Here is a 27463-nt window from a genome sequence, read left to right on the forward strand (position 1 = left end):
GTAATTTTTAATATAGATATTTTGAGTTTTTATGTATATTTGCCTTCTCACTAAGTGAGAACTGAATTAATTAAATGAGAAATACTCAATCGTCTGAGAAAAACTGTTTCTTTTTTGCTTTGTTTGCTTAATTTATTTTATACATCATTCTAGCTTTATTATAGTATTTGAATAGAACGTGTGGCAACGATTAGATAATTCTATTCTTTAAATGATATAAATTTTGTGCATTATGAGTTACAATATGAACGAAATATATAAGTTAACTGTTATATAATTATTAATACTGTTAAGTGAATCTAGCGCCAGAGTGTCGTTAGGGTAAACAAATACTAGAGTGAATTTTAAAGAATGCATTTATTCTATTGTGGTTTATGCGCTGTCGGCAAAGTAGATTTAATTCAATCCAATAAGGTTAAATGAAATGCAAGAAAAAATGCGTATAATTTAATATTCCAATACAAGGAAGTCATGTGGTGTACACATCAGGTTTTTTTTTTTTTTTTTTTTTTTTTGTAATTATTAGGATCAACGGGACTGTGAGATATTTCTTAGTGGCATTCTTCATTTTCAATTGTTATTCGTTATTTTGAATTGGTCCAAACAGAATTTCCCCTTTATTTCATTACACTACAGTGTATGTTAAAGTTTCAAATGTTCATAAGCAATTGTAACTGGGGTTGTACAAGATGCACTTATGCGGAGGATGTACTGGATCCTGTAAATTCATGTTTTTAAATTGTTAAATACATATATATATATATATACTTTCCTTTTTTAAATTCAAAAACAGACTGCCATGTACATAGGAAGAAACTAAAACATAAATTACAGAAGGATTTCTTGAAGAAAAGTTTTTTTGGAACTATTCCATTTTGAGGACCGTAAAAAAATTGCGGTGAAAATGTATGCGCGAAAGCGCCAAATATAGCAAACATGCCAAATCTAGCATATGCGCTGATTTCAGCTGCGTAAGTTTATATAATTCTATATTTCTTAAGACGCCATCGAAATACTAGTTTAATTTTTAAATCCTTTTTTGATATCCTACGGATTTAACAATTTGGGAATTACCCATGATGAAAAGTCTGAAATAGAATTTTGGGTAAAGTGCAGAATCACCCACTGTTTGATGTGTTTTTAAGAATTGCACATACTCGGTATCCATGTACACAGCAACCTATTTTCACTTAAACAAAAATCCCAGAATTGCACAAAAATGGCACTGCGCACATGCTTGACTTTATGAACACATCGACCTACTTTCACTTAAAAAGTACAACAAAAGTGACAAAAATCCAATTGTTTTTACCCTTGTAAAAAGCGGCAAACAAATAAGTGGGCGATTCTGCACTTTACTGAGAATTTATTCAAAGAAAAAGCATCATTCATTATAGAAAATTATGTTTGAACAACCAACGAGATGAAATTATGCTTTAGCGATAACTTGGTAGCGAAATAGCGATGCAGACATCCATTCTGTTACTTTTAGCAATTTTTATATAAATTATAATAATGATCTGAAATAGTTATTTACTGTTATGCTTCCATTCAGTCATGTTTAGCCTTTTTTATATAAATTATAATAATAAAAAAGTATCATATGAAATTAACCTTTCATCTAAATTAAAACATAAATCTTAGATAGTTATTTACTATTATACTTCCTTTTTTGCATTAGGGTTGCTGTAATTATTTTTGGCTGCACTGGCATCAACAATAGTTTGACGATTTTTTCCTGCCCTCGAAACCGAATAGTACCGTTTTTTTTTATTATTATTATTATTATTTTAACACGCCCTTTAATTTTTAGGCAATAACTACAATTTTTATCTTAAATTACTACCATATAATTTTTTGATATGTTAATAATGTTTGCTGACTTAATAAATATCAATAATTTGGCAATCTTTATACTTTCTTATATGAAGTAAAAGGAAGTACTGTAATCATGAAAATTTCAGTTTTCAGATTTCAAAGAAAATATCCATTTTAACAATGTGGATATTTGAAAAACAAGACTCGATATTTGAAACAATGGTATTTTGTTAACCCCGGAGAAGTCGCACGAGGCCCAGAGTCACCCCATGCAACAAAAATCAACAATCCTAACCAGAAATATTTCATTTTAATGAATCATTCTTCTAGTATCCTCCTGTTTGACACTCCCCTTGGAATGTGTATTGTTATTTTTGCTTGTTTTTCTTTTCTGTAAGGAAGCAATCATTTCTTGGAATCCATGAGGTAATGAGGTGACTCAGTCACCCCGTGCGACCGTTACTGCTTCGAAAATTTTCATTAGTAGCAGTTTAGCTTTGTGCTCTCGAGTGTTGCCATTGTTGTTCTGTTGGATTATTTGATAGATAATGGCTTAGAAATGTAAATTTACCGAATATGAAAAAGAGATGGAACGTTTGAGAACTCTAACAGTTCTCATGACAGCGAAAGTGAATTTGAGCAGAATCATGAAGACGACGGAAATCCTGATTTAGTAAAAAGTATTTTTATTAGCAAAAATAAGAGTTTGGCAGAAAGGAAAACCAAATCAAAAAGTGAAAACGTCATCTCAAATTATAATAACTCGTTTACCAGCATTAAAAGGAACTGCACTGTACGTAATACAAGAGCCTCTAGAAAGTTGGGAATTGTTTTTCAATGCTAAAATGATATGATCCATTGCACAGTGTACAAATATTTATATTGAAACAATATCAGTAAATTACACCAGAGATCTGGATGCCAAAATGACAAATGATGTGGAAATTAGAGCACTTTTTGGGCTTTTATATCTGTGCGGCTTGCACAAATCGTCACATACAAATACACAAGATTTGTTGACTATTGATGGATCAGGCATTGAAATTTTACGGAACACAATGTCATATAAAAGATTTAATTTTCTTCTCAGCTGTCTACGGTTAGATAATGAGACCAATCGTGAAGCTCGGAAAAAATTGGACAAACTGGCGGCAGCGAGAGAATTTTTTTACCGATTTCAATAAAAATTGCCAAACGATATACCTCATTGGTGAATATAATTAAAGTAAAAAGAAAAACAAAAAATTAAAAAATAATAATTTACCCTGAAAAGCCATAATGAGATTCAAATTAGGCTAATCTACCATTTACCGCTTCTTAGTTTTTATATTTTTGCTTAAATCATTTATTCGTACTTTATTCTAATGTTTTAAATATGCCTTACTTTGATTAACATATTGCTTACTATTAGTATTGATTTTTATTTGTAAATATTCAAGAGTTTGTATTGGTTTTTTATCTTTGTAACACATTTCATTGCACCTTATTTTGCTTATGTTAATTTTTTTACGGAACCATAGTATTTAAGAAACTTTTTAGCGTACGAACTAGGTATTTTCTTTTAACTTATTGGTGAATATATCAAAGAAAAATTAGAGAAATTTTGAGGGCGGTGTTCTTTTCGTCAATATATATACCCAGCAAACTCAGCGAAGTATGGAATCAAAATATTTGCCTTAGTAGATTCAAGAACTTTCTGTAGCTTAACATGGAGATATACGCAGGATCACAGTCAGAAGGTCCCTTTAGAGTTGAAAATTCACTATTTTAAATTACAAAACACCTGTGCACCCCTTTGTTTGGGCAGAAATGTAACAATGGATAATTGGTATACGAGTTATCCTCTAGCAATAGAACTTTTATCAAAGAAGTCTACTACTTTAGGAACCCTGAACAGAAACAAAGCTGAAATTCCCACGAAGTTCATCCAAACAAAAACTAGGAACGTTTATTCTTCTATATTTGGGTTCTAAAAGAACGCAACACTAGTATCGTATGTGCCTAAAAAATCAAAATGTGTAGTTTTGTTATCTACAATGCATTGCGATGATGCCATTGATGAAAGTGATGATACGAAGAAACCAGAAATAATTTACTTTTATAATGCAACAAAAAGTGGTGTAGATGAAATTGATGAAATATTATCATTATATTCGACAGCTCGAAAAACCAACAGATGGCCGATGGTCGTCTTTTACTGTGTTGAACGTCACTGCAATAAATACCCGATTTGCCATATTCTCAACAAACAATATCGAACAATATCGAAATAGAAGAAAATTCCTAAAAAAAATTAGCCGTATCTCTTATACAGTGCCTCACATAGAGATAAGAAAAAATATGTCAATGCTTCCTAAAGTGCTTCATGAAAGCATCAATAATGCGACTTCTAGTGTATCAGAACGCCCAAAGAAACCAAAACTCGACAAAGGCCGACATGTTATGTGTCCAAGATCCAAAGACAATAAAACTACAATTTCTTGCAAAATATATGATACTTTTTCATGTAAAATTCATTCTTCCTATGTTTGCCAGAAGTGTATGTTAGCTTCTGACCCTTGATTAGGTATATACTTATTTTCAATGGAATTTTTTCTTAAATATTGAAATAAGTTTTTTTAAGTATAGTTTCTAAATGAAATATAGCAATTACTGTTTATAATCAAATGGTTTCTATAAAATATATAACACATTTTCCTAATGAAACTGATTGGGGTGACGCAGTCACCCCGTGCGCAGTGTTGGGTGCGTGCTTTCTGCCGTGTTAAAGTGCCCATTGCATAAACCTTTGGCAACATTTCAGATTTGCATGTCACAGAGTGGACAATTTAGTTTGCCAATTTTGGTGCCTAAGCACAGTGGCCGCTTTAATGAAGTACTGAAATTAACAATGAAATGTAATTTTAAAACGCATCAGGTCAATAATTCTAATGTTACTTAAAATCTGCAAGTGCCATAGCTCTATTATCTTAGAAAAATAATCAAAATGCTTTCTCAATCTCCTGATTTAAAACCAAAAGACTGGTGGTTTTCACCATTTTTTTGGTCCATGCACTCCTTTCATTATTGCTAGACAATTACCCACCCTCTCCTTAAAACTAAAAAATACACATAAATTTATATTACTTTTTTATGATCTTATATATTAAATAAGAAAAAGTACATAAATGTTGATGAATACCAATACACAAATGCAGTTTTTTTACATTCATAAACTAGAACATGTTAATAAAAGTGAGAAGTTCAAGAGAGAATGAAAGCATTCTCACTTGAAACTGTAAAATTCCCCATCCCTGAAATAGACCAAACATACTCAAATCACAGAAACAATATTTTATGAAAGGATGAAGAAGTGATGAGAAAGAACTAAATAAATACTAGCAGAAAAGTTACAAAAAAGTCAATTTATTCCTTGCTAAAACGGTTCATGTGTATGATACGAGACAACTTGCCCGATAGTAACTATCTTACCTTTTTCATTCTTCTGTAAACATTCAGACTTTGGTAAAAAATTATTTTTAATTCTGGATAAATTTTAAATTTTTTTAAAATTTACTTTATTATTCTGATTAAACTTATAAACACTTTTGAAAAGAAAAAATATAAAGATGATATTTGAAAAAATACACTGAAAAATAATCTAATTTAACTCTCTTTTAATGTCACTTTCACAACAGAATCTAAAATGTCTCAACACTGATACAATAGTAACCACCGTACATGCGTATCACACCGATACTAAAAAACCCTATCTGGAATTACACAGAATGAAAACAATGGTATGATTCGCATGTCTGTGCATCAGAATGAAAACAATGGTATGATTCGCATGTCTGTGCATCATGCATCACGTGAGACACCATACGAAATTTATACGAACGTACAGGGCAATTATACGCTAAATTTTCTCACAATTACACTTAATGTTTTTCATCTTAGTTTGTATCAAACGTTCATAAAACTGATCATTAAACGGAATGCATAGTAAAATATAACAAGTTATGCATACAATTTTGAATAAATAATATCTTCTTCTCATCTAAGATTTCAAATTACACGAAACGTAAAAAAACAATGCAAAAATTAAATTCGGCATAGCGTTACTTACACTTTGCACAATCAAAATGTCGAAGCTTTCAAAACACAGAACACTGTAAGTAACAAGTTTAGTTGTTGTTCCTCTGCTTAGTGTCTTTAAGTTATCAATCTAAGGACTTATTTCTTCAATAATGGAAAATTTTTTTCGCCGCTATTTTCAGAATTCTTAAAAGCTCATTTTTAATAAAAATATCTCTTACGCTGTGTAAATGTTGCCCCCTATATTTGAGAGACAACAAGTTTCTATTATAATATCAATTTGAAAGGAATAAGCATCTATTTAATGGTTCACACACACACACAGAAAAAAAAAAAGAACAGTTCTACTGGGCCGAATGACAAAATTCAAATTGCGTTTTTCATGTCTCGAAAGCACAACTTAAAATATATATCAGATTTATATATAGCAACATAGGTATTTTGACACAAAATCGGACCTTTTTCTGAAATAACATATCAATTTTTTTACATATTTCGATTCTACAACTCGAATTATTCCAGACTGCCAAGTTTTGTAAAAATCGTAAGAGTAGTTTTTAAAAAATTAGCTCTCAAAATTTTAGCTCCTCAATGTTAATTGAATTTGGCATATATTTATTAATATGTCTCTTTTTATTAAACGTTTTTTGATTTCTCCTTTCACATTTCGAAATTTAAGCGCACTCCAAATAAAATTCACCTTTTTTTTTATTTATTTTTATTTTAAAATAATTTTTATAAATTTTTCGAAAAAAATTTTGAATTATAACCTATAAAATTTTTACCACCATCATAAAGTAGGTGTAGTTTTAAGCAAACCTGCAAAAAAATTAGTTTTTTTATTCAAATTTTTCTTAGATATACACGAATTTACACATTTTCGCGTTTTGAAAGTTAGCATCTTTGTTTTGAGCGATAATAACGCCAAATGTGGTTTATGGACTTTTGTTACAGTGAATTGCCATAGCTGATATTTAAGGTTAAAAATATTAACCTTAAATTTCAAATAAATTTTTAAGAAGAATTAATTATATGAAATTTTTCCCTCAATGATGCATAATAAATATTTATTAACACTATATGAAAAGCTATTTTTTTAAATTATAGATGATATTATTCAAATCTTTAACTTTTTTTTTTAAAAAACCTTCGCCATGTTATCGTTTGCTACTTTACTTTGACTGCATTTATATTGAATTGTCTAAAACTGAGAAAGTTCGTTTGATGTTTATTTCCACAATGTCCACAAACAGGACGTTGACAGTTTGGGTCATGTCCCAGCTTTAAAAATTATATATATAAGTATAAATTTTTACATTAATCCTCTTCGAAAAAATGTTTTAAGTAGCTAATTTTCTCTTGTATAAAAAACATGATATTTAATATGATTTAGATTGTACAATGTCTCACAAAAGTGATGGGACACTTGTGCTTTACAAAAGGAAACTGTAATAAAATAAATTTAAAAAACATGTAAACAATTTTTGTGGGTGTGTTTCATACTTAAATTTAGTAACAATTATTACATAACATACATTTTCTAAAAATGTTAAAATATTAATTTAATAAAAATACAATTGTTTAGAACGGAGCAAAAAATGGCTCACATAAGTGATGGGACACCATTAGATACTACTACGTACTACAATATAAATATTTTTTGTGGTTTTTATTTTTACTCAAAAGCAATTGGCAATAATTTATAAAATCGTCTGCAGTATTTCCCTCCAGTTTGTTTTGGAAGTTTTGTGTTTTATAGCTCTGTGCAGCCATGAATGCTAAACGAAAAGAAACTTTGCCTGATATTCGAAAATTAGTTACTAATTTGCATATTGAACGTGGAAAATCTATTAGAGAAACTGCTGAAACAGTTAACTTGAGTCATTCAACAGTTTTCAATATCATTAAACGATATAAAAAGAATCATATGATTCAGGGTAAAAGAAGACCTGACCGACCATCAAAGCTATCCAATGAAATAAAGCGAATTATCATTCCAAATATTAAAAAAAAATCAAGAATGAGTGCTCCTAAAGTTGCTGCTGATTTACAAGCATTATATGGAGTAATTTGGCTGTCAGAAATACCAAGGTGTTTCGAAAAGTGGATGCTTTTGAATATACGTTCAGAATACTTCAAAGAATTTGGGTGTTCAAAGAGAAAACACTTGGACGTATACACCAGCAAATACCATCAACTGAGCTTGTTCAAACGGAAAAGACAAAAAACGATATCATTGCAGATTAAAGTGAAGAGCGACTGGTTTTCGACTATATGTTTGTATAAATTTAAATTACGTTATAGAACATCATATGATCATAAACGGAGAATCCCATGATTTCTTAGTCAAATTATTTGAATATATTAAATTTATCCAGTGATATATGTGGACGTCACCTAAAGACGTTTTCCCTCTTGATGAAACCAGTCTTTCCTTTCATCTCATGCCTTCAAAATGCTTAGAATCTAAAGACTGATAAAGGCTCTGACCAAATACTGATGAAATGGATTATTAAGTTACGGCAAAGCAGGGCTATCTGCCTAAAAGGAGGAATGCCTTCGTGAAGAACTTTCTAAGCGAAACCAGCTGGCATACACGTTACAATGACAAAAACCACGAAAATGCCCTTGCAACCAGCCCGTTCGCCGTTTATCTGAAATTTAACAAAGGCTGAAGGAAAGGTTTCAAAAGAATAGTAGTTTCACATTGAAATGGCAATTGAAAAGGACGGAAATAAACCTTTCTAAACTTTTCTTCTTCTTCTCCGTGGAACGGTATTTGGTACACCAGGTTACCTGAGCCACAAGGCTCTACCCCTTGTAGAAACAAGGGTTGCAAATTGCGAATGGTATGATGAAATAACCTAAAGAATATCTAAGGTAATTTGTTTTTTATATTAAAGTTTTTAAAATGAATAATTTAGAATTTCTATTTGAGCCAGAAATCCAATCTTTTCAATCTTTCAAAGGTTAACACATAAGAATCCTTGTTTCGTATGTCCTGCCAGTTGTTTTCCAAAATCCGGTTTCCGTAAGAACAAAAATCCTCAGGGAGACGAGCAACATGTTGGAGGCGGACCGTTACATTTTTAACCGGTAACAAGGGAAAATTATTTCTTTCTGTGATTTTCAAAGTATAGCACAATACAAACAATACCCAGTCACAAAAGACGGCAGTCACCAGATAACAATGAAGGAACCTCACTATCGCAGAAGAGGAACGATATGAGGTCACAATGAGAACACCTAAACGCACATGAATGTTGAGCTTCCTAAATTCGAATCCAAATTTACGTGGCTTGAAAACAAAAGTGTCTCACGCCGTTGTTCATCATCCTGCGTGGATCCACGGTGTGTTAAAGAACAACGTTTTTGCATTAAGACATTAAGTTTCAATCCCAAAATATGTCCGATAAAGATAAAAAAAAAGTTTAAGAGGAAATTTGTTTGTTTAGAAGTAAAGATACAAATCTTGGATCGTCTTTTAAAAGGAAAAAGCCATCTCAGACTGGAAAAAGTCTCATTCTGAATGAAGCAACAGTCCGGACTATTAAGAAAAATGAAAAAGAAATAAGAAGTACAGTTATTTCAGGATCTTCGACATCCGCAAAACGAACAGCTCGCCCAAGGGCGCCCATAATTGAGAAGATGGAAAAGGCACTCAGCATTTGGATTGAAGATAGTTGTAAAAATGGAATTCCGTTGGATCGTAATATCATTTACAAGCACGTGAATGGAGAATCCTCTGTCAACCTAGATTTTGTGGCAAGTAAATTTTGGTTCGAAAATTTCAAAAACCGTTTTGCCATCCATAGCATAAGAATTGAAGGATCGGATGATTATATGACACTGAGTGGCTGTTTCATACATGGCTTGGTCTTCTTTAGTAAAGATCATTGGCCCGTTCGTCTTCAATAGTTCTGTCAAATTCTCTTCCTCGCGAATAAAAGCGGCTAAAAAATGGTGGACGGGATCTCTTCCTCCGTAGATAACTGTAACTTTATAAAATTCTCCATTCGACCCAATAATAGTATAACAATAGCCGGCTGCTATATGATTGGCAATAGGAGTGGTTGAAGACCTTGATGGATCTGGCAAACAGGTGGCTTGCTTCACTAAAATGCACTAAAAATCGGCATAGATAACATAAGGGACAGGAAGCTGAAACTGGGATTTGTCAAATTTTAGCCTTTGTCTTTAAACATTTTAATTTTTCGTGCTGCATGCACTTGACAGTCTTCTATATGAGCGTCGAGAGTCTCCCTCTTCATAAAACGGCGAAGACAATAGTCACAATAAAATGTAGCACATTTATGTTTGGTGAGTCCCGCAAAAACGCGAGACATGTTCTTAATAAAACAATAATGTCTCTTCTCGTCATCTGAAATTAATATGAGGTTGATATGGCGGTACCTAAAAGAGAAAAAATATCACTCAATAAAACAATTCAACAACTTGAGAAAAAGCATATCTGTTAAAAGTTTAAAAATAAGGTTAAATTACCGTTTCGACACTTAGTGATCCGAAGAGGTAAAATCTCATTGTTTTCCCAACCGAACACGTTGCTTGATAGATTGTTCATTTTCTCGAATTTGTGAAGCTGGTGAATGTAGGTGGGAAAAGACAGACCGTCTACATGGATTTCGTTTTCATAGGGCTTGTAATGAGATACTCTGTATGGATGATCGTGATGATTCTCAACGGGATGAAGGGCTGATAACACACTCCAGACGAGACATTTGTGGTCCTCATTCAGGATATTGAAAGCCGCCTTCTTACTAGCTAAGGCTTTCGGTAGAGGCAAATAAGAGGATGCAGCTAACGGCTTGTAAACAGCGGTTTTGAGCTCGAGGTATGGACGGATTCTGGAACCCATCCTGAACCTTTTTTCAGAAATTTTTCCAACGAATCCAGTATCTATAAAATAAAATATTTTATGACTCTATTTTGAGCACTGTATTTAAAATAAATTTGATGTAAAATACTTACCTTCTCAATAGTTGTTTGCATGTCAGGAACTTCTGTAGGCGTAATGCTACATTTTGATCGAAAGTAAGTTGTACAAGTTTCTTCTTCGGTCTCCAACACTTTTCTGACCATCTTCACACAAGCATTCAAGTACCATTTGATACTTTGGTGCTGTGTTACAGCTTCTTGAATCTTCTCCGCAACTTCAGTTCCTGATGACTCTAAAAATACTTGTAAGTCATTCTTTGTGTCTTCCCTGGGATAAATAATTTCCACAGCAAACGCACCAAGGCATGGTAAACGTTCTTGCCGTGGTCGTTTAGGGATAGATATGGTGGCGGGGGTGAGCTGCTTGTTTCGCTTAGAGAAACGGTCCGACTTTCGGTGGCTTAGCATGAATCTTCCTATGTCTTATTAAATTGTCCCTGCGTGGAAACTCCTTCTTGCATATGAGACAAATATTTTGGGCAGTTGAATGTTGTACATTGATATGCCTTGTTAAGCTTCTTTCGTGGGCAAATGTTTTATTACACTCCGGACAAGTCAGAGTTGCTGTATCAACGAAAAGCGAATCCAGCTGTGATGGCGTAAGATCACCAAAATCCATGAGAGCAATCGTTTGATCATCCAAAGGCATGTCTTCATGTTCGAAAACATGTTCATGATCCATCTAATAATATAAGAGTACAAAAATAAGAAATAAAATTCATAAATTCTTAAAGTATAGTTTTTTTCTTTTTAAAAGAAAGATACTTACGTTGCCTTGCGTCTGAGCAGTGTTATTATTTAAAAGTATATCCTCGGATGTATGTTCCATCTGGGAAAAAAAAAAAAAAAAACTCTTATTCATGAAACACCGTTAAACAAATAGAAATGGCCAGGAAAGTTAAAATAATAATATTAACTTAAAATAAACCTATTTATAATAGTAAAATGGAAACAAACTAATTTAAAAATATACTTAATGGAAGGTGTAAATCATCAGTTTAAAAAAAAAAAGCGATAATATTTACATAAACACACAAAGTATCGCTAATTTAACTAAGAAAAATGACATTGCAATAAAGAGAGCGTACTGCATATAATTTCAGAAATGCGGTAAAATTTACATAAAAACTCGAAGTATTGTTAATTTAGCTAAGAAGAATTAGGAAAAAGCAAACGCGCTACGGATAATTTAAGAAAAGCGATTAATATTCATATGAAAACACGAAGTATCGTTAATTTAATTAAGAGAATTTGTATTAGAAATAATATTTTGCTCAAATCTCGATAAATGTAATCTAATAATAAGCGTGAAAAATACAGAATAAAAATTAATGTAAAAGAGATATCGAAAATTAATGACTTACATTAAAACAAAATGGGTTCAACTGAACTAATCACAAGGAAAAATCTGAAAGAAAAATAAAGAAGAAATTATAAAAACTATGTACAATATCTAATAAAAATAAACTAAATATTAGCATCGAATCCGCGAGTACAAAAACAAATATAATCTATGATAAAAATAAATACATACCTTGAATAACAAGTCTTGATTCAAACAGGAAGCGTGAAAGGAGCAATGAAGCATACAACAGAGGATAAGAAAGTGTCTCTTTATATACGCCTTGGTCGGGATCCACGAAAACCAGTCTGAAAGCACCATGGGGGGACTACTGCCATCTAGCGGTCGCTGCTGAAATATATAGAATGTTCTAGAAACATTCTATATATTTCAGCAGTATCTACATGTATCTACAAGTTGTAATCACGTTGCAGATTTGCGTCAATAGATAAGCGCGGACATGAAACCGGATTACAACACAAACAGGATGAAACATGTGGCTGACGTAGCAATAGCAAGATAATTGGAGGTGATAATGCTTGATGACGTCACGAACAGGATGCAGTACGTCCGTAGTTGGTGACGTAGTAACCAGCACGCACTAATCCGTAAATCCCCCCTGTGCACCACGCAGCCCCGTAGTCTGGGAGAGCCTCAGTAATCTCCGCCTCCGAGCGCCCTCATGGCGAAAAACCTCCACTTTATACCTACTAACATGTCAACGTCATGTAACGTTGCCAATCTCATGATGCATCGCCAATTCTCTGTAAAATAAGGCCAACGCAGATGATCATTGCGCATGCTTGAAGCATAAACCATTATAGGGCTAAACTCTACTTGGAACCTTTCCTTCTTTATATAGACGTTCTTTGGAATAGCAGCTAGGAAGAAGAGGAAAATATATGCGGAAAACCGGGCTTAAGGTGTGTTTATAATTTGTTTGGTAAATGAATGCTAGTTTGGTTCTGTTACCCAGCTAAATTACTATTAAAAGCCGAGTAATGTGCATTTATGACGAAAACGCAGAGCAATTACTTTTGGATCAGACTTCCATGCATGTATTAATATATCATATTCCCACACATATGATCCACATACGTACCGCATAATTAGCTACTTTTGTCACTTAATTCTGGATGTGTATTATTTTACAAATTTTTCTGCTTTGAAAACCTAAGTATTGAAACAGTATGTGTATGGTTGTGAAAATATTATTTCAGATTAATACGATTACCGTAATAAGCTGCTTCTCCCTTTTTTGGCGCCAAGGCTATTCTCCGAAGAATATCCTATATACTAAAAGAAATTCAACTGTGCGGTTTCTGCCGAAGGGCCTCCTTTTTTAGTGATAACTTTGTAAATATACTAGAAAATCTGGTAATTATTTTTCGATCATTTCCAAAAGCTTTCTTTACTACAATAGTCTTCAACTAATCGAAAATATTAAACTTTATATAGCAAGTAGACAGAAACGTATAGTATATTTTCCACTTTTCAAAGAGGTTATAAGGTATTTTCTCCCTCCTTTCTGCATGCCTTCCTTGTGTAATTAGAAGCATAATCGGCGCGTATTCGAGAAGTCTAGGGTCCGAGTCCTGGGGAGGGCATGTAACATTTTTCACACCTCCTGCTGCTACATCTAAACTCTGGACTATCAACTCCATTACATCTAAACTCTAGAACAATCTTGACAAAAAATGAAAATAGAACACCAAAAAACAGATCTAGAATGGCTGTGTGAAGGAAAGCGCGCAATGTCCATGTAACGTAATTTAATTGTGCATATAAAATGTAATATATTCTTTCTTTATATTTACCAAATGCGGCAGTGTGAATTATTTCACCAGTGTTTGAATTAGAATTTCTTTCAGAACATAATGGAGTAATCTCGGCCACCTGGAAGATAGAAAAGGTAAGAGATGTGTTTTTGCCTTTAGAATTCTGATTGAGAATCTACATATATATTTGTCATCCCTGTTCGGTACAGCCGAGTTAAGAATAAGAATTTAGAATTAAGATTTAAAATATAGAATAAAAGATTTAGAATACAATTATTGATTACGTATTGATTTTTGAATTTTTAAACTGTTAAGAACAAGGCTGAAGAGATTTTAAATAAGTTGTAATGTTGCGCGCTTCCAACCTGCACGCAACAATAGTGGTGACTGCTAAGAACTGGAAAGTAGACAAAGTCTTGAGAAGGGTTTAAATCCCTTTTTATTCAACTTTAGAAATTACAAATGCGTGCTCTTGACGCTCACAAATTACGCCGACCCGGCGGTAAAATAAAAATAAGAAACTAAGAAAAGAATAGTAACAAGTGACTAACTATGAGGCTCTCTAAACGTAACTAACCTCACCGCGTTCTAAAATACCGCTGATAATTCAGCAAATTTCTGAATATTACGTTGAAAGATTAACAATCTGCCGAGGCAAGCACTCAGGCCGAAACGCGTGGTTCTTCAATTTCTTACTAGCCACCTCCACGCTCGTGAAGCAAGAAAGCACACCTTCGAACTCGTTTCCCTTCTATTTAACTCAGATTACTTCCGCTGACAATTTGAATCCTTGCGCCTTCTACTAAAATTTACATACTCTGGCATTGGCAATTACAGGGGAAAGTAAGGCTTGACAGGAAAGATAATTTAAACTTAAAATAAATGTTAGTTAAAATAAATATAAACCCTACAAAGTTAAAAAAGAAGTGCGCAGGTCTCCGAACATCAGTAACGAAATCGCTGAAAGATTTAGAATGGCAGCTTTCGGAAATTGATCCGAAAAGTAATGATTTGGACGAAAATTTAGAAATATTAAAGAATAATTTCGAATCCCTTAAAATTGTTGATACAGAATTAGAACCTCTTTTTAAAGTCGAAGAAATAATCAGTTCGGTACTGGCATTTAAAATGAAATAAAACATAACGAGTCTGTTTGAATTAAATCACCTAAGTTGACTTGAACGAAATTTTACGGACATATAAATAACTGGCTAACCTTATGGAACAGTTTCGAGTCTGCTATTCATGAAAATGATTTTTTAGATAAAGTAGACAAATTTAACTATTTGAAAGCTCATTTAGGCGGTTCTGCTTTAAATACAATCGAAGGATTACTGATTAATGCTGCTAATTACGATTCCGCAATTGCTCTTTTAAAAGAAAGATTTGCGAAAACAGATGTACAGCGATGGAAAAAGCAATAAGTTAGAAACGAAAATTTTTTCCGCTTCTGATTTAGTTTCCAAGAGTGTTAAAAAAATTGATGAAGGCATGCGTTTTTTGCTGGAATTTTTCTTATTCAAGCCATAAATGCCCCATTGCACAGAAACTAACAAATGATAAAAAAGTTGAAACACTACGCAGAAATGGCACTTGTTTCATGTGTTTACAAAACAAAGGTCACTCTTTGAAATTAATCAATTTCTTAACTTATTTTAATAACTTCGGACGAATGGAAATATATTTCGCAGAGAAAAACCTTTTTAATTAACAACAAACCTATTTACTTTAGCACTCCAAACATATCCAAAAAGAACATTCCGTGCGTTATTACACTCAAAGCGTATATAAACGAAACATCACTGTTGCCACATAAAATCTACATTATAATGAACATATTCAATTATTGTGTATTAATTGAGTTGGTGCACGTTCCTTAATATTCTCCCACCTTGCACTTTTACGAAATTGCAACATATTCTCTACTCAGTTCAGAGATCAGTCGATGCGGAACTTTTACATGTCTTTCGACCCTAGCGGTTATGAGTCTGTCTATCGTAGGGGACTCAGTGAGAGGCTCAACTGTCCTTGATGTATCAATCTGAACATTCAGAGTGGTAGTGGGAAGGATCTTCAATGATCTGCATCTTGATCGGGATTTAACGAGACTTGAGGCTGAAAATGCTGAGGTAGCTGTGAGGGATGAGTCACTTCTAAAGGATACAGGTTTTGGACGGATCTTATTTTTCCTCCGTCAGCCGTTTTTACTTTTGCCACTTTTACATGACCATCTGCACCTGGAAATACTTGGACAACAAGTCCCAGTGGCCAGTTGATACGCTTTTCCGGAGATCCAATCAGCACCACATCAACCACTTGTAAAGAGTCTCCCTTTCGTTCTGTTCTATGGACTAGTATGGCTAGGTACTCATTTCTGAATCTCGAGCAAAAGTCAAAGGGTCCAATCACAATTCTTCTTGAAATTTTACAATAATTCAAGAAGTGTAATCTGAAGTGAATGAAGATAAGTCTGAAATTCTCTTTCTATACCTTGTGGAAAATTTTTATCCCAGGAAAGTTTCATCTTCCATGTTTTTTGCAGGATGAGTTTTGGAATTAACGTAGCTAGTAAATCCAATGTGGTCGAATATCCTCTGTGAAACTGATAGCAGAGATCTTTGGGTGTGGACACTCTCAAAAAATGTCAAACGGGTTAAATTGCAATAAATTTAATCACTCCTGGTGTTCCATGAGAGTTCCAGAATTGGAATGATCTTCTGATAGGAAATCATGTTTCTCCCTTTGAATGGTGCAGCAGTCCACCCTCTAAGGTCAAAACCTCCTGAAAACATTAGAGTTTGGGACTCTTCTTTGAATTTGACTACTTCCTTTTCGGTTTCGAAACTAGCTATACAATTGTCGACATAAAATGATTTCTTCAATCTAAGTGCCGTTCCTCTTAAATCTTGTGGAGTATTATCCAAATGGTAGGAAATCGTTGCTCCCAACAGGAATGGACTCGAAGAAATGTCGAACACGACACGACAGTGTCTGTAGGTAACAATTTCGGTTTGATTTGAATCTTTCAACCACAGGAATTTCAAAAAGTCTCTTGTCTCTAGCACACAAACTGATTTGTAAGAAAGTTTTCCTTATATAGTCAGTAATACCAATTGTATGCTGCCGGAATTGCATCAGTTTTGGAAGCATGTCTATTAAATTCGATCACTTTTCGAGGCTCATGAGGTCTCTTTTCGAGGTATGAAAATGGGAATTCAAGGAATTCCTATTTTGCGAATCAGAATGAAAATATAAATAAAATTCTGATTACAACAGGTTGAAATGATTCTTGATATTAACAGTAATAGTAACAATAATAAAAGTAATAAACGGGGAGAAGAGGGAAAAAAAAGTCTTAGATCTGAAATTTAACAACTGATCTCAGCATTGTTCACATTTTCTATTTCGTGATGTAAAATGCCGTTATGAAGATGTTCTATTAAGATAAAAAGTAAATAAGAATATTTAGTCTAAATCTTAACGAAATTATTACAAACGCCGTTACATTCTTTGAAAACGAAAACAGATTTTGATATTTTTTTAATGATAGCGCCATAGAATCAATCTATCAAGTTAAAAATGGAAATAATATTTCTTTAATACAACGAAAAAAACTCGGCTTTTTATTTTAACCCTTATAAGTTTCAAAATAAATACATAAAATAAATAAATAATAAATAAATAAAAGGTGCTTTAGCTTTCGCTTTCTCCATGCATTTCGCTTTTTCACGGAAGAGTAATTTCCTAATTCGACAAAACGATAATGAGCAAACTTTTCGAAATAAATGCCCTGAATTAATTTCCTGCTCTAGTAGAAAGTCGGGTGGAATAACCTTATCGTATGAACAGCGGAACTGGTTAATTGACACTGCTCTTTAATGATCATATCACTTTGTAAACAAAGATGAATCCCGTTCGAAAAGTTCAACTGCTATAAAACGGGATCGGAACAAATGCACTATCATCATGCTTCTAGCTTAAGAAATTCTGACGTATGACGATTTGATTTTGATCTAGGGATTGAATAGGTGGAAAACAGAAAAAATATTTAAACGTTTCTAGTATTAAAATATAGAATTTGTAACAAAGTTAAATAACCTTAAAATAACTTCAATGACTAAAAATGGAAAGCTTAATACGGGAATATATTGCAATAATATTAGTGTGAATTTAGAACAACTTAAGAAGTCCAATTTTTAGATTTAATGAAGAGAATTTTTTTAATTAAATTAGAACTGTTTAGCTAAAATGGTAAATTTGAAAGTTAAAATCATTCTGCTATTTAAGAACATTTGTTAACATTTATCTAGACCAGAAACTTATTTAAGGTGAGCTACAAATCCGATATTTGATAGGTTGATTATGTATCCGTTTTGTGTATGTCATTAATCTATCAATTTTACTATTCAAAACTGATATATATATATCAGCGACTAAAATCTACAACTTGGAAAGTTTTTAATTCTTATAGAGAATAAAAAAGATCTGGCTCATAATTCCTTTAAGCATCATAAAACTTTAAAATGACTGTAAGAGAAATTTATTTTTACTTTAGCATACGCCAGACTTTAAATTAATATTTGTTTTGCATGCACAATTTTTACAATATTGATAAACGAAAATAAAGGCTTGCAGTCTCAATAGAATATCCCATTAATGGCGATAAATGACTTTTTGTAATACCCAATCTTCTTGGGAAAGAAATAGGGAACAGGAAACGTCGCGCAGTTCTTGGATTAGATAAAAGGGGGACAGGGATCTTCGAACAAATTTGGCGCATTTCGTACCCTACCGTTGCAAGATATAGTGCATTGGAAAATACCGTACAGTCTTCATTCTATAAAGTTTAACTGTTTCTTCTTCGTTACTTTTCCGTTAGTTTAGTTTCTTAGGAGTGGCAACAAAGCAATTCATAAAATTAGCAGGAAAATATGTTTCTGTAGTTCTTTTTATTGAAGAAGAATGACATATTATATACCTGAGTGATGTTTTATTAAATAAATGAATACTTTAGAGTATATTTAGTAGTCTCTTAGAGTTCTTGATACGCTGGTAGCGTAATAGTTGATTTTGACGCGTAAGCGAAAACACTCATATTTAATTGGAGTAGACTTAAATGCAGTTTAAGGAATTGCAATGGCGAATAAAAACGACAAAGCAACAACAGAAACCTTAAAAGAAAGATTTAGTTAAAAAATAACTTTGGTCGTTAATTCTCATTTAAATAAATTCCTGGATCTAACACTTGTTAGGAAGTCACCTGATGTCTCTCTGCTTAGAGAACTGTTAGATACTTACTTATCAAACGAAAGTTCTGTTTAAAAGCCTTTGGGGTAAATTCAGAAACTTACGGTTTCTGTTGTTTCCCGCAGTGATTAAATTTACTACGCACGATACTGCTCTAGAGATCATTAAAAAAATGCGGATTGGACGAAGATTGGAAGGCTTCGAAAATAATTAATATTCTAAAAACAGAAGTTGGAAAGGGAAAAAAAAAAAAAAAAAAAAAAAAAAAAAAACTTATTTTTTGACAGAGAACAAGTATTCAGAAAAATATGAAACAAAATTTCTAACCTCAAGTAAGAAAAACTAGTGATCCGAATGCAAAACCTTTTTTTTTTTTTTTTTTTTTTTTCCCTTATGAATGTTACACGCGACGGAGATAAAATAATCCAGTGGTAGAATTTGAAATCAAGTGGTAAATAATACGTTGTATTCAATTAAAATCGAAACTTTTTTTTTATCCCAGACATTAGTGGAGCCATAATTTTCCCTCCAGATAAACAACTGTCAGAATTTATGGTTAGTCATAAATCATAGCTCGCTGACTCATACTACGCAGGCTGTTCGCACATTTTTTAAACGTTATTCACTTATTTTCAGAAATATTTTGCCTAACATTTTTGTGTTTTTAAATGTTATTTTTGATAACCCTTATTTTTTTCTCTTTCGATACAGTAATTTCCAAGACAGCCTATTGTAGTTATAGGAAGAGGTATTTTATCACGTTCCTCTTAAAACAGCTTTCCAAGGTCCAACGAGGGTTGTAGGTCGACGTTTGGACAATCCGCTTTTTAAAACTACAGAAGCTCAAAAACCTATGGTTGAGTCATTGGGTGAATTTAGTAGGGATATGAGTGGAAGGGCATGGTCTTGATAACCGTCTCCTGTTCCTCTCCTTTTTTCCAGGAAATTAACCGTGGATATTGACATGTGACTGCTTGCTTTGTTTTGATGCAGTTCTACTGACTGATAGAGCTGCGAGTAAAGAGAATATATTTCATATTTGAAAATTGGCTATAAAATATGTTTCTGATAATATGTGAAGTTTATTTTAACATTTTTATCTCTTTATTTTTAATTTGCCGTCATATGAAAAACCAGTAACAGCCATAAATTCCCCCTTTGAAAACTATCTTTAGATTCTTTGAACCATGTTTTAAAATTTTTTCTCCTCTTTAAATAATAATAAATTGAGTTCTTTTTGTTGTAGTCATTTAAACAGACCCAAGATTTATCTAGATTGTAATAACATTTTTCCACTTTTTTCCGAATAAATGTTTCTCAAACAGAATTATGCAGCGCGTTCTGCTTTCGGCGATATGTCGTAAAGAAAGACGATGCATGTTATGCTTTTCGTCTTTTAAATATTCAGATTAGCATTAATCACCTTGTTTACAATTGATATTGAAGCATTTTAATGATTTCGCAACTGCCTTTGGCGGATTTTCTTTTCACATTAAAGATCTTACCTTTACAACATTTGAAAGATTCCGTTTTTTCCTTGGATTTGCATTTGTAACAATTTTTCGTGTGACTTTTTTCCCCCCTTTCTTGTTGACAGTATTACCTATCGTAGATTTAGATATCGAAACACCATGGCTTTCACAGTATTTTCTAATAACTAACAGATACGAATAATTTTCTTCGAAAAGAGTATAAACATAGCTTCCTACCACTGTTCTTTAAAACCATTTTGTATGAAAATGAAACTGCCAAATAGCAGACAATAATTTATACTTTTAAAAATATAGTTGCAGTTAAAGAATCTTTTTTTAAACAGACATTTTTTATAGCAAAGAAAATCGTCTAAAAAATATATGAACAGCCCCTATATTTGAATATTGAAATCCTAGTAGGATCTTTATATTTTGGAAATTCATCTTAGATGAAAAAATAGCAATAAACAAACATTTAGGCACGATAAAAACTGTCTTTGGAAGGATAATTTACACGTTCAGACTTTGGAAAAGAGAATGTTCACAGAATATTGCCGTTATGAAAGATGCTAAAATGAATGACCTAAGAGCGTTTTGAGTCAATTGGTATTTCAGAAGAAAGGCGTAGAATAGTCTGTTAAACAAATAATTTATCAATTTGAAAACTCGTTATCCTTTAATAACCGTAGATATCAAACTAAATTGCTTTGGAACTGTAATCCTCGTGAATTAAAAAAGAATTTTCAAACTACGAACAAGCGTTTGAGGTTTTGAGAGATAGACTGGATAAGGATATATTATAAGTACGTAAAGAATATACAGAAGTAATTGAAGAACAGCTAAAGTACATCAAAATAAAGATCTCGAATCATATTATTATATGCCCCATAGAGCAGTGATATGACCAGATAAAGAAACTTTTGGCATTAGAATTACTTTCAATGCGTCATGTAAAGGAGAAAATGCGAAACCGTTAAATGATTTGTTACAGGTTGGGCCTAATTTAAATCCTAACATTTCAGATGTAATTCTTAAATTTCGAGAATACAGTAGCGCTTTATCCGCTGATATAGAAAAGGAATTTTAATTATAAGTATTGCCGACGCAGATGGCAAATATTTAAAATTCTTTTGGTTTTAGAATGGCAATTGTAAATTGTTCGAAATTATAAACATGACATGTTTACCAATTGGTATTACTACCAGTCCATTTATTCTAGCAGCTACAATAATGTATCGTATTAAAAAATACATCACTAAAAAAGTTGAAAGTTATGAAACGTTGAATTCATCTTTATATCTCGATCATTTATATTATGGAGCAAATGCAGAAGAAAAGTGATACCATCTGTCATCTGACGCAGTTATCATTTTAAAGCACGCGAGTATGAATTTATGTAAATTTAATTTAAATTCTAAGGAGTTAAGAGAAAGATAGAAAACGGTTTACCAGTGAATAATTCCTTTGCACAAGGTAAAATTTTAGGCTTTAATTGGGATACAGAAAATGACACCATTAAACTAGATTTAAAATCTTTAGAATCATCCTCAACTACCTGTCTGTTATATATTAAAAGAACAGTGTTATAAATTACATCTAAAATTTATAATCCAACTGGATTTATATCTCTATTCGTTATCAGAATTAAAATCCTGCTACCACAGATATGGGTGAAAGGTGTTTGTTGAATGGGACGAATAGCTTCCAAATAATATTGAAACTGAATTTAAGTAGTGGCTGCGGAAATAATTCATTTACAGGAGATAGCGATAGATAGAAAATACTTTCAAAATGTTAATAAGCATATAGTGACATTTCCTTACATATATTCTGTGATGCAAGTAATAACGGATATGGAAGTGTAGCATATTTCAGATATATGAAAAAGTTTGGTGAACTTAAAAACTTAGCATTACCCCGATTAGAACTGTTGGGAGCAGTTACGGCAGCTAGAATTTCAAAAAATATCTAACTAAATTATTCAATCACATTTGTCAAGAGATATACTTCTGGAGAGATTCACCAATCGTATTACACTTATGTTATAAAAACCTTTGTCTCTAACAAGGTTGCAGAAATTCAAACCTTGGCAAATCCCGCTGCCGGGAAACATTGTAGGAAATTTTGACTGGACATCAAGCTGAATATCCATACAACTTTGCTGAGAATCCCAAATACTTCTCCAACAAGAGAAGGTCTAATAAAACGAAAAGAATATCAGACAACATTTATAAAACATATTTAGAAAATCAGTACTTTCTTAATTTAAGAAATGCTCATTTCTTCGATACACCTGAGACTAAGAATCTTAAACTTGGTAATGTAATTTTACTTGAAGTAACAGCTAAATCTATCTGGGATTTAGGACGAATAATTCAACTCTTGAAAGGGTGTGATGGTCTTGTATGATCATATGTGATGAAAACTAAAAGGGGACCTTAAAAGACCTGTGCAGTTAATGTATCTGTAGTGTTTTCCTGTTATTTTTTTACCACCAATCCTCAAATTCCATATCACAGATTATGTTCTTACTGCATTAATATAAATATTAACGAGACATAGTGCACAATAAAAATTAAACTTTATTTAGGAACATCGCGCATACTCCCCGACAGCCTGCCTGTTTCGCTCTGCTCGCTACTCGTAAGAAACTTCTCCTCTTGGGTTGCCACACTTATCGGAGGGCGCAAGGCGCGCTCCTTATCGCCATCACCACAGAGTTTCCCCCCAGTTCCTTTAATGGCTATTCAAAGGAACGACATAGGTTATGAAATTATCTCAGAGTATCCGTGCTGTCGGGTATTTTTTTTTTATGATTACAAAATTAGAATATAAAATTAGAAAAGATCAAAATGCAATTCAATATATAACAAGGTATTGACACATATAATAAACATGAAATAACAAGAAATATGTTAAGATATGAATTTTAAAAAAGTGTTTTAAATTGTTATGTAAGAAGCAAGTTTCTTAGGGAAGTGAACATGCCTTCCCGATCTGGTGACAGTTTGTGTCTTAGAGAGTTCGTTTGCAGATTTATTCTGCTGAACTGTCTTTAAGTCTTTATTTGTTTTCAGTTCAGGCAAATTAGAGTCCGAAAGCAAATAGGCTGGTTTCACACGGTCTATAGACACAGTAGATTTCAGACCGTTAACATCAATTGTGAAAGTTTTGACCGTTCTAGAAAGAACTTTATGCGGACCTGTATATGGTTGGCACAGAGGTGGCTTTACTCGATCGACACGTAAGTATACATGCGTACACGACTTTAAGGTAGCACTTACGTAACATTTTTCTTGGCAATGTGCAGATGTTGCTATTGGATTCAATTGTTGCATTCTATGCCGAATATTCGTGATAAATTGTGTGTCATACGGAGATATCTTAGATGACGTTATCATATCACTAGGCAGCTTGAGAGTTGTGCCGTACACCAGTTCAGCACAAGATGACTGTAGATCTTCCTTTACGGCTGTACGAATACCAAGCATAACAACTGGTAGTGTTTCAGTCCAGTTATTGGTCTTGTGAGCCTTGAGAGAAGATTTTAAATGTCGATGAAATCGTTCAACAATGCCGTTGGACATTGGATGATAGGCTGTTGTTGTGATTCTGTTTGTACCCAAAATGCGCGTGAATTCTGCAAAAAGTGCTGATCTCATTTGAGAACCTTGGTCTGTTGTTATGATCGATGGGCAGCCAAAACGAGATATCCAACAGTTGAAGATGGCTCTGCAAATGGTTTCCGTTTTCATATCCGGGATGGGAATGGCTTCAGGCCATCTGGAGAATCTATCTATTAGAGTCAAAAGGTACACGTTGCCTTCTGATGGAGGTAACGGTCCAACGATATCCATATGGATTTCTGAAAAACGTGCATCAGGAAGAGAGAATGTGCCCAGTGGTGCTTTAGTATGCCTAGTAATTTTCGATTTTTGGCAAGATTCACAGGATTTCACCCAATTTTTGATATGACGTTTCATATCGGGCCATACATAACGAGAACAAATAAGCTTCGTAGTAGCTGCAATTCCTGGATGTGACAGATTATGCAGATGATTAAAGATGAGTCTGCGAAAGGAATTCGGAACAAATGGACGAGGAATGTCCGTTGATATGTCACAAAGAATATTACCATCAGAATATTGGCACGGTTTAAATTCCAGTTTCAAAGATGATGTGTTGTTTTTGAGAAGGTCTTGTACCTCCGGATCATGCCGTTGAGCTTCCGAAAATTTTTTAAAATCCAAAAATGGAGATTTTGTTATGGAATCAATTTCGATTCTTGAAAGAGCGTCAGCAACGACGTTTTTTGAACCTTGCACATGCCTAATATCAGTAGAGTACTGAGAAATAAAATCTAAATGTCGCAATTGTCGAGGTGAACATTTATGAGGGTTCTGTTTAAAAGCGTATATTAACGGTTTTTGATCCGTATAAATTATAAAATTTCTGCCCTCTAACATGTGTCGGAATTTCTTAATTGCAGAATAAATAGAAAATAATTCCCTATCGTACGCGGACCATTTCTGTTGACTTTTATTGAGTTTCATAGAGAAAAATGCTATAGGTTCCCATGTTTGTTGAGACAACTGCATTAAGTGTGCCGCCTATTGCGACGTCTGAGGCATCTACCCAGATGCTTAGCTGGGCTCTGGGAATAGGGTGTCTCAAAAGGGTAGCCTGAGCAATGGCATTTTTGGCAGCAATAAAGGCTTGTTCAGCATTCTCGTTCTAATTTAATTGTGGGGATGAATCCTGAACACGAGAACGAGATTTCTTTTTATTAATATAGCCTTCTAACAATTTTATTAAAGGAGAAAGAATATGTGCTGCTTTAGGTATGAAACATCTATAAAAGTTAAACATGCCTAAAAATCGGCGAAGCTGAGTGAGAGTGGTAGGTTGAGGAAAATCTAAAATACATTTGACTTTGTCAGGAAGAGGTTCAATTCCGTTTTCACTAAGGTGAAAACCTAAGAAATCAATAGACGTTTGACCAAAGGTGCATTTTGAAACATTTATGCAAAGTCCATATTCCTGAAGTTTGGAAAATAAAGCTTTCAAATGCCTGCAATGTTCCTCAGAATCTTTAGAGGCTATGAGCAAGTCATCGACGAAAGCGTAAACACCTTCTAAATCCCGCGTGACTTCATCTACAAAACGTTGAAAAGTCGCGGATGCATTGCATAAGCCGAATTGCATACGGGTACTTTCGAATAAACCGAATGGTGTGCATATGGCGGTTTTGTGGATGTCGGCTGGGTTAATTGGTATTTGATGGTATGCCTTAATCAGTTCGACATGACTAAAAATTTTAGTACCGTGCAATGCAGCAGTAAAATCGGCTAAACATGGAATAGGGTATTTGTCTTTTATTGTTTGAGCGTTCAATGCTCGATAATCTCCTACAGGTCTCCATTCCAGACTTCCCTTTTTTGGAACCATGTGAAGTGGGGATGCATAATTGCTGCTCGAAGGTCTCAAATGCCCCAATTGCATCATAGTTTGAAATTTTTGTTTTGCTATTTTTAAGCGATCTGGAGCTAACCGACGAGGTTTTGCAACCACAGGTGGACCTTTAGTTATGATATAATGAACGGTGTTATGTTTAACAGGTTGGTTAGGATCTGGTAATCTAGTAACTGAAGGAAATTCTTTTAAAATTTTGTGATATGGTGTATCACTAAATACAGTTTTTACTGAATAAATGCTTACATTTTTCACGCAACCGACGGTTTTAAAATGCGTTTTTAAATCTTTGAGACATTTGTTTCTGAGATCAGGCACCAATTCAAAGAAATGGAGAAAATCTGCTCCAAGAATGGGTGTACTAACATTTGCTATAAGAAAAGTCCATGTAAACTGTCGTCTTAATTTGAAATCCAAAGTAAGTGTTTTTTGACCATAAACATGAATAGTAGAAGAATTAGCAGCGAAAAGTGTTTGTTGGGACGAATTCCGTTTTTGAGAATTATTTGCTGGAAGTAAGGACACGTCAGAGCCGGTATCGACCAAGAATGAAAGGTTTGTTCTACGGTCACGAACGAACAGGCGACGTGAAACTTGAGGCAAAGAATAACTCGCCTCTATTCTTTGCTGGTTTCGTTTCCCTGCCATGAACAAGGTTTTGTACATTTGTCATCTCTACACTTTTTCCCAAAACGTCTATGATACCAGCAAACAGAATAATCTCTCCTTTTGGAATTGCTTCTTTCCTTATTGCGATCTCCGCGATTTGGCGAGCGACCACGAGAAAGAGAAATGCGATCAATACGTTTGTTTAATTTTTCTATTTGTTTAAATAATTTATCCTCAAGAGACTGATCGACTGTGCGAGAAACGGCACAAGTCCCTGGGGTTGGATTTACTTCTAAAATTCTGTCGGCAATTTCTGCAGCTTTATCTACAGTTAAATTGGAAACCGCTGCCAAAATAGACTGAACAGTCGAAGGCAAACGTTGAAGGAATAATTCTAACATTAAGTTATCAGGAACATTTAAAGATTCTGCTCGACGTTTCATATTTCTAAGCAAATCGGAAGGTTTTCGAGAACATAATAATTGGCGAATTTCTTGCTGAGAAGATTCTCCTGAACGATTTATTAACTCAGTTTTAAGCTTTGCATATGGATCAATAGGGTCTGGTTTCATAAGTAAATCCCGTACTAGTGATGCGATATCTGGAGGAAGATGAGAAACTACATAATTATATTTAGTAATGGATTCTGTGATAGGTTTGGGGGTGGCAAGAGCAAAGGTACTTTCACACAT

At 33.4% G+C, this 27463-nt stretch overlaps 2 protein-coding genes across 4 annotated transcripts in view; one reads left to right on the forward strand and one right to left on the reverse strand.

Annotated features, from left to right (window-relative positions):
- Positions 1-6076, reverse strand: part of LOC118204248 (uncharacterized) — a 62810-nt gene extending 56734 nt beyond the window's left edge. For both annotated transcript variants that reach the window (XM_085812679.1, XM_085812678.1), the window contains exon 1: positions 5927-6076. The gene's annotated coding sequence lies outside the window, so the exon portion shown is untranslated. The remainder of the gene's footprint in view (positions 1-5926) is intronic.
- Positions 6077-13909: 7833 nt separating this feature from the next.
- The window catches only part of LOC118196114 (uncharacterized), an 88906-nt gene continuing 75352 nt past the window's right edge, over positions 13910-27463 (forward strand). The window contains exons 1-2 of one of the 2 annotated variants that reach the window (XM_035367518.2): positions 13910-13984; positions 14065-14105. The gene's annotated coding sequence lies outside the window, so the exon portion shown is untranslated. Of the gene's footprint in view, positions 14106-27463 lie in introns of both variants that reach the window. The other variant, XM_035367519.2, reaches the window with a different exon arrangement.

The sequence above is a fragment of the Stegodyphus dumicola genome, chromosome 3 (genome assembly GCF_044657685.1).
Source record: "Stegodyphus dumicola isolate Sdum_Otavi_A_Nest chromosome 3, ASM4465768v1".
Classification (NCBI taxonomy): Eukaryota; Metazoa; Arthropoda; class Arachnida; order Araneae; family Eresidae; genus Stegodyphus; species Stegodyphus dumicola.